The sequence below is a fragment of the Nicotiana attenuata genome, chromosome 1, assembly GCF_001879085.1.
Source record: "Nicotiana attenuata strain UT chromosome 1, NIATTr2, whole genome shotgun sequence".
NCBI classification, from domain to species: Eukaryota; Viridiplantae; Streptophyta; class Magnoliopsida; order Solanales; family Solanaceae; genus Nicotiana; species Nicotiana attenuata.
In genome coordinates this window covers 83,526,457-83,535,850 of record NC_031989.1, presented here as the reverse complement: position 1 = coordinate 83,535,850, position 9,394 = coordinate 83,526,457, and positions in this window count along the sequence as shown.

Here is a 9,394-nt window from a genome sequence, read left to right as displayed (position 1 = left end):
AGGAATTATAAATGCGTTCTTGTTGATTCTAACTCCATAGACATATAGGCGTTAGGTTAGCTTGAATAGGCGAGTAAGAACTCAACAGATTCTTATGAGCAATATTAACCCTGTTAACCAATAAACTAGATAAATTAGTTAGTCAATTCAATTGAAGAATACAATAGGAATGTTAGATAGCCCATAACCCTAGGTCGTTTTCATTACATTGATATCATAAAAATCTGCTCTTTCTCTGTTCAAAGTTCATTATTTATATTCTTTATTTAATTAGGTTAGAATCAAATATTTTTAGGTTTAATTCTTGTTTAGATAATTAGGATAGTCTAATTTAGTCAATAGTTAATCACAAGTCCTCGTGGGAACGATACTCTACTCACTACTTTATTACTTGACGATCACGTGCACTTGCGTGAGTGTTTTGATCGCAACAAGTTTTTGGCGCCGTTGACAGGGACATAGAAATTAACTATTCTACTAGATTGGATTTTTACCTCTTGCCTATTCAAGTTTTTATTTTTTTATTTTTAACTTAGTTTAATATTTTATTATCTTTGTTGATATGGCATCTGGGAATGTAATTGGTCGAATATTGGTTATTCTTATTATGGTGATCCTTGTCCATATTGTGGAGGACAACACTTGTGGCAAAGTTGTGAATCTCAATCTTGTAGGTGGAATATTTGTAATATGTGTGGTGGTCAAGGTGTCCATTGGGATGTTTGCCCTAATTCATATTATCCTTCTCAGAACTCTTATTATGATGTTTCTAATAATATTTGTGAGTTTGATAGGGGTAATGAAGTGCAGGATATGAAACGTGATGCATATATTAGGGATATTCTGAGGCAAGTAGCAGAGCAAGAGGATGAACTCAAAAAAGGTATACAAAGAATTAGTGAAGCAATCATGAAAATGAAGGTCGAGGCGGAGGAACTGGCTGAAGAGAGTGAGTTCCCACCAGAAGATAATCTAGAAGAAGCAGATATAGTGAGCCAATCTTTGCTAGAGGAACAAGCTCAACTGATAAAATCTCATGAGTTTCTCCGTGATGGTCTTTCAAATATGACAGAACAACTGATAGAAGAAAAACCGAGCTCAGGCAAGAGATAGACCAATTTGGCTCAGATATCCATGACCTGCAGGCTCAATTGAATAAAAAAGTTGAGGCGTCTGATGCCCTACAACCAATTGTTGTGGATACTGGCCAGCGTGTAGAGCAGAAAGAGGAACTTCAACTATTCAACCAAAATATTATTAATGATGCCAAGGTTGACGAAGAGTGAAACATTGAGGATGTAAAAAATAATGCAATTTTGGAGTTGGAGCGTATTGGACCTCATTCTAAACATTTTTCAACATTGTGTTTGGTTGGTGACATGGAAATTGATCCATTCGAGCATATGGAGGAGTCAATAGATGAGGAACAAAGTGTTTATATTCTGAAATTTGCCATACCGAGGAGGCAAAACGATATCCCGCACTTAAGGGCCAAGAAGTGCAAGATGCGATACCTATTACTTGGTTCCTTTATTTTTATACCACCGCCCCAGGAACGTGACAGAAAAGTTGATGCAAAATTGGGGGCGCAATTCATATCTTCAAGGTGGAAGGAAAAGCGGTGAAAGTGATGGCGTCGTGTCGCGACGTTAAATCAAGCGCTTGTTGGGAGGCAACACAATTCTATTTTTTTTTTCTTTTTTATTTTTTTATTGTGATATATTTGTAGTGTTGTTTTTGTGTTTTGTAGGAGTAGGAGCTTGGAGTCAAAGCCAATAGGCGAGTGCAAAAGCGAGCATGTGTTTGAAATTGAGTGTTAGGTACCCGCAAAAGGGATCATACTTGGGAGAAGTCTGAGTATCCCGTGAGCAGCTTATTCTCCGGCCTTTGGCCTACCAGGGAGTCTCTTTTACCCTCTTGTTATTTATAGTGTGCATTGAGGACATTGCACAATTTTAAGTGTGGGCTGAAGAGATTGTTTGGGTGAGATTCTGTGCTATCTTATCCTAGTTGTAGTACTCGTTCTTAGTGTAGTAGTTTTTTTTGTTTTAAAAAAAATTAATATAGAAAATTGGACTTTTCCCGACGATGGATCTCCTAGACAGTTTTCTTGAGGGATTTAAGTCTAAAGATAAAGGCCAAAAAGATTTTGTTTGTAGGTAGTGTAGTACTTCCCCCTTGGTTTTTCTTTGTGCCGCGGTTCTTTTCCAAGGGTTTCTTTTGAACCGGGTATAGTTAGTTTTTGTTTTGTTAGAACTAGAAAAACTTGTGTTATGATTGGAATTGAAGCAATATCTTTTAACTTTGTCATACCTTGAGAATAGTGAGTACATTAGTTGTGACGCTTAGGCTCAATTTTTGACTTTTGTATAAGTACCTTAAATTGTATGATCTTAACTTTGCTTAACTTCTTTGACTAGAGTGTCTTGATGAGTCCAATCCTGAGTGAGTTATGTCCCATGTGTGTGTAAGGTTTTGTGTTATTCTGTGCATTGCATTTGATGTCTAGAACTTGGCCCGTGTGTTTGCAAAGCGAAATAGTAGTTTTGTTCAGTCTTGGAAGTGATATAGGCATTTCTTTGTTGAGCCATATATATATTTTACCCGCCTAATTCTTATGTATCATAGTTAACCCCTTTGAGCCTGTAATCCTGTTTCTTTGGCAACCACATTACAAGCCTTACCCATTTGTTTGAATTAACAATCTATTTGAACCTTTTCACCTCTCATGAGCACTTGAATTGTTATGAACTTTGTAAAAGTTAAAGTGTGGGGTGGTTGGTTTGGCTTTTTGAGTGGAACTAATGAAATAAGGAGAAAGGTGCACTGTTTTAAAAAAAGTAAGAGCCACTTGAATTGAAAAAGAAAAAAAAGATAGTTGTATTGCTGTGAAAATATTTGATAGTGGTGACTCTTGATGTAATTGTGCTTAAATAATTTGGGAGTTGATGTATATTGATGTGAAGGTGGAGTCATGGTTTCACATAAGTGTGTGGTTTTGAATGTTAAATTATATGTATTAAAGTGCTTAGGGAGGTGTAGTTACTCTTATATCTAAATGTATCCTACCCGCTCCGCAGCCTACATTACAACCAAATAAAGTCCTACTTGATCCTGGACTGAATGAGCTCGATTAGTAGAGTAGTACACTACGGGCAAGCCTATGGTGCATCTTTTGTGGCATATGAATGTTATTTCTGAGAGTGAGCGAATTCTTTCTATCTTGAGTTCCTAATTGTTCTTAAATTGTATTGTGTGGGACTACACTCGTTGGTTGTGTGAGGGCACTTGATTCATGAAGGAAAGGTAATGTCATTGACCTCTATGTTAGAGTAAGTGGGCGAGTGATAATGCGTGGTACTTGTGAGTCAAATCTTGAGGTGAAGATGTTACACTCTTGTGCTTAGTCTATTTTAAATATTCTTGGTATGATGAGTTAGGAGAATTATTTAAAAAGGTCGTATCTATATAAATGTAGTTTGATTGCTCGAGGACGAGCAATGGTTTAATTGTGGGGTGTTGATGATAGGCTAAAATTGCGTATTTTAGTCGCTTATTACACTCTAATTTACTGCACTTTATTTGAGTTTGAGCTTATATCACTAGTGTTTTGCACTAAATATGTGTTTTATGCCTTGTAGGAGTGATTTTGATCTATGTAGGCGTTATGGAATGAATTCAAGTGATTTGGAGCTTTGAAGTCTGAGTAAAAGCCCAAGGAATTAAGCCGGGATCATGTTTGGAGGTCGTGTACCAAGTTCGGATGTTAAAAGAGGACGAAATAAGTTCACTCTGAGAAAATTACACTGCCGCGCCGCATGGTGCGCCGCAAGGTGCGGCGCAGCAGTGTAAAATGCTGCTTGATGCAAAAAGTTGAGACTGCTGATAATCTCCACTAGCGCCTGTACAAATTTACAGAGCTAGAGTCCTATTTCGCACGGGAGAAGGTGTTTTCGTCTGGGCCCGACCCTACTTGGTATAAATACATGTAAAACGCTATTTTGGAGAGGTTGGACATACTTTGGACAGATCTTTGACCTAGGGAACATATTTTGAAGGGGAGGACGTTTTTGAGAGGAAAACACAAGCATAGAGCCGCCGTGGAGGCCGGGTTTCATCTTTTCTTCCACCAACTTAGTCTTTTTGTGTTTCTTTATATGATTTGTTGTTTTGCTACCATGTCTATGTGGAGCTAAACTTCGCGTTCTAGGGTTGTGGTTCTTTCATGACTATTATTTTTCGAATATTGATTTTGATTTCTTAGTTTATCATATTGGTTTATTTATTCAATCCTGCGGTTAATTATTTAATTGCTTGATCACCAATTGAATACTATCTACGAATCTAGAGTTGAACTCGAAAGTGGGAATTCTAGATTGCATATAGGATTGAGTAGAGCAAGTTCTTGAACCTGGGCATCGGGGAACGGATTCGCGGTTAGGATAGACATATACCTAATTGCCTTGCTTGGTTGATTTTACAGGAATTATAAATGCGTTCTTGTTGATTCTAACTCAATAGACATATAGGCGTTAGGTTAGCTTGAATAGGCGAGTAAGAACTCGACAGATTCTTATGAGCAATATTAACCCTGTTAACCAATAAACTAGATAAATTAGTTAGTAAATTTAATTGAAGAATACAATAGGAATGTCAGATAGCCCATAACCCTAGATCGTTTTCATTATATTGATATCATAAAAATCTGCTCTTTCTCTGTTCAAAGTTCATTATTTATATTCCTTATTTAATTAGGTTAGAATCAAATATTTTTAGGTTTAATTCTTGTTTAGATAATTAGGATAGTCTAATTTAGTTAATAGTTAATCACAAGTCCTCGTGGGAACGATACTCTACTCACTACTTTATTACTTGACGATCACGTGCACTTGCGTGAGTGTTTTGATCGCAACATAACTCAATCTTAATAGGGCAATGATCAGAATGAGTTCGGGGAAGGTGTGTTACCAAAGCATCATAATAATTAGCTATCCACCCATAATTGGCTAACACACAATCAATACGTTCTAAAATATTAATACTATTATGTCTACCATTTGTCCAAGTGTAGCGACTACCCTTAAAACCTAAATCATTTAATAAGCAGTAATTAAAACAGTCTAATAGTCTATTAGCTCTAGCATTATTTATAGGCAAACCACCAAATTTATCTGTGGCATGTAATATTTCATTGAAATCCCCTCCTAACAACCAAAGCCCCTTATAATTATCAAATATACACCTAATGTTATCCCATAATACTAGTCTAGATGCAAGGTCGTTACTTGCATAAATAGCACTAAATAGAAAAGTAAAATGTAATGGGAGAACCTGAACATGACAATGGATCTCTTGGGTAGATGTGGCCACCTGCTTCACATTTACAAGAGCTGCATTCCATAGAATAACAATCCCTCCTGATTGCCCCACAACAGATACCTCAAGCATACCTGTGAACTCAAAATCATCTTTCAAAATATGATGGGATTGGCAGTGTGTTTCCAAAAGAACCACCAAGGTAAGTCGATTATAATCCAATAAGGACCTAAAATTCCTACGAAACTCAACCGATTGAGCACCCCTACAGTTCCAAATGATGAAATTCATATGGCTTAATTGGGATTCATTTTGACCATTACTTGACTCTCCTGGATGAAGCCTGAAAGTAGGGAGAAATAACATCGCATATTTCCCCACCGCTGGATTTGTTGTTGGCCTCAAACGGAATGATGTTGCAAGCGGATTTTGCGGGCACCTTATGAAGATCTTTCTTTCGAACTCTTCCTTCTGGACAAAGACTTTTATGCCATCCAGACATGCATGGATTGGGCGTGTCTCTCTGTTGTATACGATGGCTGCGTCTAACTCTGCCTGAAAATTCACATCCGGCCCCTCTTGTTCGAGTTGATTGTGATGATATGGAGATGGGGGAGGAGGTGATAGTGTTGGTGAGGGGGGGTTTACTGGACTCAAAAGAGGTGTTTGAGGTTGAGGATCCCAGTAGGGTTGGATCCAAGGGGTGTTTGGAGTAGGTGGAGGATAATATGGCATGTGTAGGAGATTTGGGTGAAGATGTGTAGGATTCCAAACTGGAGTGGGTAGTGGCAGAGATTGGTATGGTGCAAGGTGATGTGACATCATCATGGACCAATAGTAACGAGAATAAAGGTCCGTCCCCAGTCTCATTCCTTCTGCCACTATTTGTGCTAAATCCCTTGGGTGATTGATTAGGATCGTCACCTCTTGGTTGTTTGTGTGAATGTCAATGCATGGTTGTGCAAGCCCGCCTCTAGCCAGGATGCTAGTAGAGTTGGTGCATGTGGTGTTTGAGCCGTGTAAATTATCGTATTGGGCTCCATTCTCAGATGAGGTGGAGGGTGGGATGGAGAGTTGGGGTTGTGGTGAAGGTGTTGAGTGTTCTTCCTTGTTTGAGCTCTTGGTCGTCTTAGATGACTTAGGAAGTTGAATGGAAACATTGTCTAGAATGAGAGATTCTGATAGTGAAGGAGTTAAGGTGGTAGAGACTATATGTGGTTTATGAAGTGGTGATGGAGCAATTTCAATGGCTGTGGATGGCGGTTGAAGAGATTGACAAGAAGATGGAGTATTGGACTGGAGGGGAGTAGTGGAGGAATCATTATTGCCTATTTGCATGGCAACAGTTAGCTTGAAATGATGGAGGGATTCCGATATTCAAAGGTAGAGGTGGAGGGTCGGCTAGGTTTTGTGAATATTTTTCGTGTATAATAGATGAAGAGGGTGTGGTTGGGTACTGGGGCATGCTTTGCATGTGAGGAGTGTTGTTGTGTCTAGTTGCATGGATAGTAGTAGGGTTTGATAATTGAAGAATAGTAGGTTTTGAATATTGTCCTGATTGGACCGAGTGCTTAGGCACTTGAGTGGCCTTTGGGAGTTGTAAATTATTTGTTATTGGTTTTAATAAAGAGGTATCATTATCAGTTGTATCACCTACTAGTGTAGTATCATCAACTAATGTAGTATAATTATTATTAGTTAACACGGGTTTATGGGAGGAGAGTAGCTTCGAGCTAGGAGTATTAGTATTTTTTAAAGGAGTTAAAGTTAACTTTGTACAAGGAAGATTATTAGGGTTAATCACACCTTGCATACCCGACCGACTTACCACCAATGTCTCCACTGGAGGTGTGACTGGCAGTGAATCATCCGTGTAAGTAGATCTTCTAAGGATGGATTTCTTTGGGAATTGAACAAGTTTCCATGCTCCATTAGTCATATTAGATGTATCTGAATTGGAGTTAATAGCATTCATGGAATGATCCTTGTGCAAATTATCTGTGGAAGAATCTTCAATGACAAAGTAGTTGCAAGTCCTTTGATTATGACCCACGCGACCACACTTAATACAAAGTAAATTTAATCCTTCATTGAGAATAATTTGTTTATGACTACCAATGTATAAGTGTGTCTTTAAAGGCTGATCTAATAGTACTTCCATATATAATCTAGCATATTGTCCTCAGGTAGTTGAAGCAGTGCAAGTGTCCACTGATAATAACTTACCTATTTTCTGGCCTAACTTTTGCAGAATTTGATAATCATAAAATTCTGTAGGTGATTCGGGTAAACGTAACCAAACAGCAGAGGTTGTTAATTTTTTCTCGGAAGCCTTAAACTTAGGTTCCCATTGGCGAACAGATAGAAAATGATTTAAAACAAACTAAGGACCATCCTGTAATGCATGAATCGTATTTTCCTCCTTTTGAAATTTTAACAGGAAAAAATCTGACCCTGAATCAATTAGAGGTAGATTTTCAGAAGGTTTCCACAACGCGTATATTTTTTGTCTAAGTAGTTGATGCTCAACCTTTCGACCAAAAACCTTAATAATCACTGCATGTTGCCATGGTTGATATGGCCTATGTTTTTCTTCCACAGATAAGGGTATGAAAAGAGAAGAATCATTAAGAGCATCAAACTCATCTATATTCTCCAAATGATAAGTTGTTGTTTGGGGAAACCTAGGCGGTGGAGCAGAAAAATTATTTGAGTTTAAGGTTTGTAGGTATGATTTTTGTAAAGGAGGTGAGGCAGAGGTTGGATCCTGTATGTCAATATTCATACTAGTAGACATGTTAGAATTATGATTGGAAGAAGTAAGAGATGATGAAGTTAGAAGGGAGGTTAGTTGATCCGGTGGTTTTGGTGGTTTTGGTGGAATTGAGGTGAAGGAATCATACTGGTTGGAGGAGGTTATTGGGAGCATTTGTTACTTTCCTCTATATTTGGTCACACACCTATTTCTTTCCGTTCTACTTCTTTACTCTACTAATTCTTTTGGATTTCAGTTTTTGATTACCTAAGGAAGAAACTTTAAAGATGAACAAAAGATAAAGTATGTTTATTTTTCTTCTATGTACAATATCCTAAAGTTCTAATGAAAATAAAAAGAATTTTTTTTTTCATTTTTCATTACCCTCTTTTCTATGTACAATATCCTAAAGTTCTAATGAAAATAAAAGGAATTTTTTTTTTCATTTTTCATTACTCTCCCAAAGAAGAACATCAAAAGAAAATCTTTTTGAATATTTGGAATTAATACCTTAAAGAAAACTTTTTAAGGAGGTACTAAAAGAAAATTCTCTTTTTTTGAAATTTTAGTCTTAATGTACCAAAAGGAAGTATAAAAGCAATTTTTTTTTTTTTATTTTGAGTTCTAGATATTAATTGCCTAAAGGGAAACCACCTTAAAAGATTTTTTTTATTTCTAGAATTAGTATTCTAAAGAAAACTTCTAACAGAAATATAAAACGCTGAACCTCTTTTTTTTTTATATTTGAGTTACAGCACACTTTTTCAAATACAAAGTAGAAAGTAGAATAACAAAAGACTCGACGTTACTGTACAAAACTAGAAAGTAAAGACGACATAAAATGAAAAACAGACTCAAAACTTAAAAAAAATCTCCTTACGCAACTCCTGAATGAGCGATCCTGACTAGATGGTCCTAGGCTCTGTCATGCTCAAACTCCGATAAGTAGATCCATACCTGTATGAAAAAATTAAGACCAAGTAGAGTTAAAGGCCTAGAACGCTATGTGAGACAATAACCTTTCCTGTTGGACACATGCAAGACATGATTGTGAGTATTTTTCTTAAATTAACCTATGTGGCTAAAAATGTAAGATTTGGCTAAATCCCCGCGAAGCCAAGAACCTAAACACACTAGGAAGACCAGACCCTATGTGGGTTGCCTACGTATCACGCCTCGAAAGACGAGAATCAGGTATGCGTAGTTCGGGCAAATTGGATACGGGCGAGAATTGAAAAAAAACAACTAATTTAGAGAATATATATATATATATATATATATATATATATATATATATATATATATATATATATATATATATAT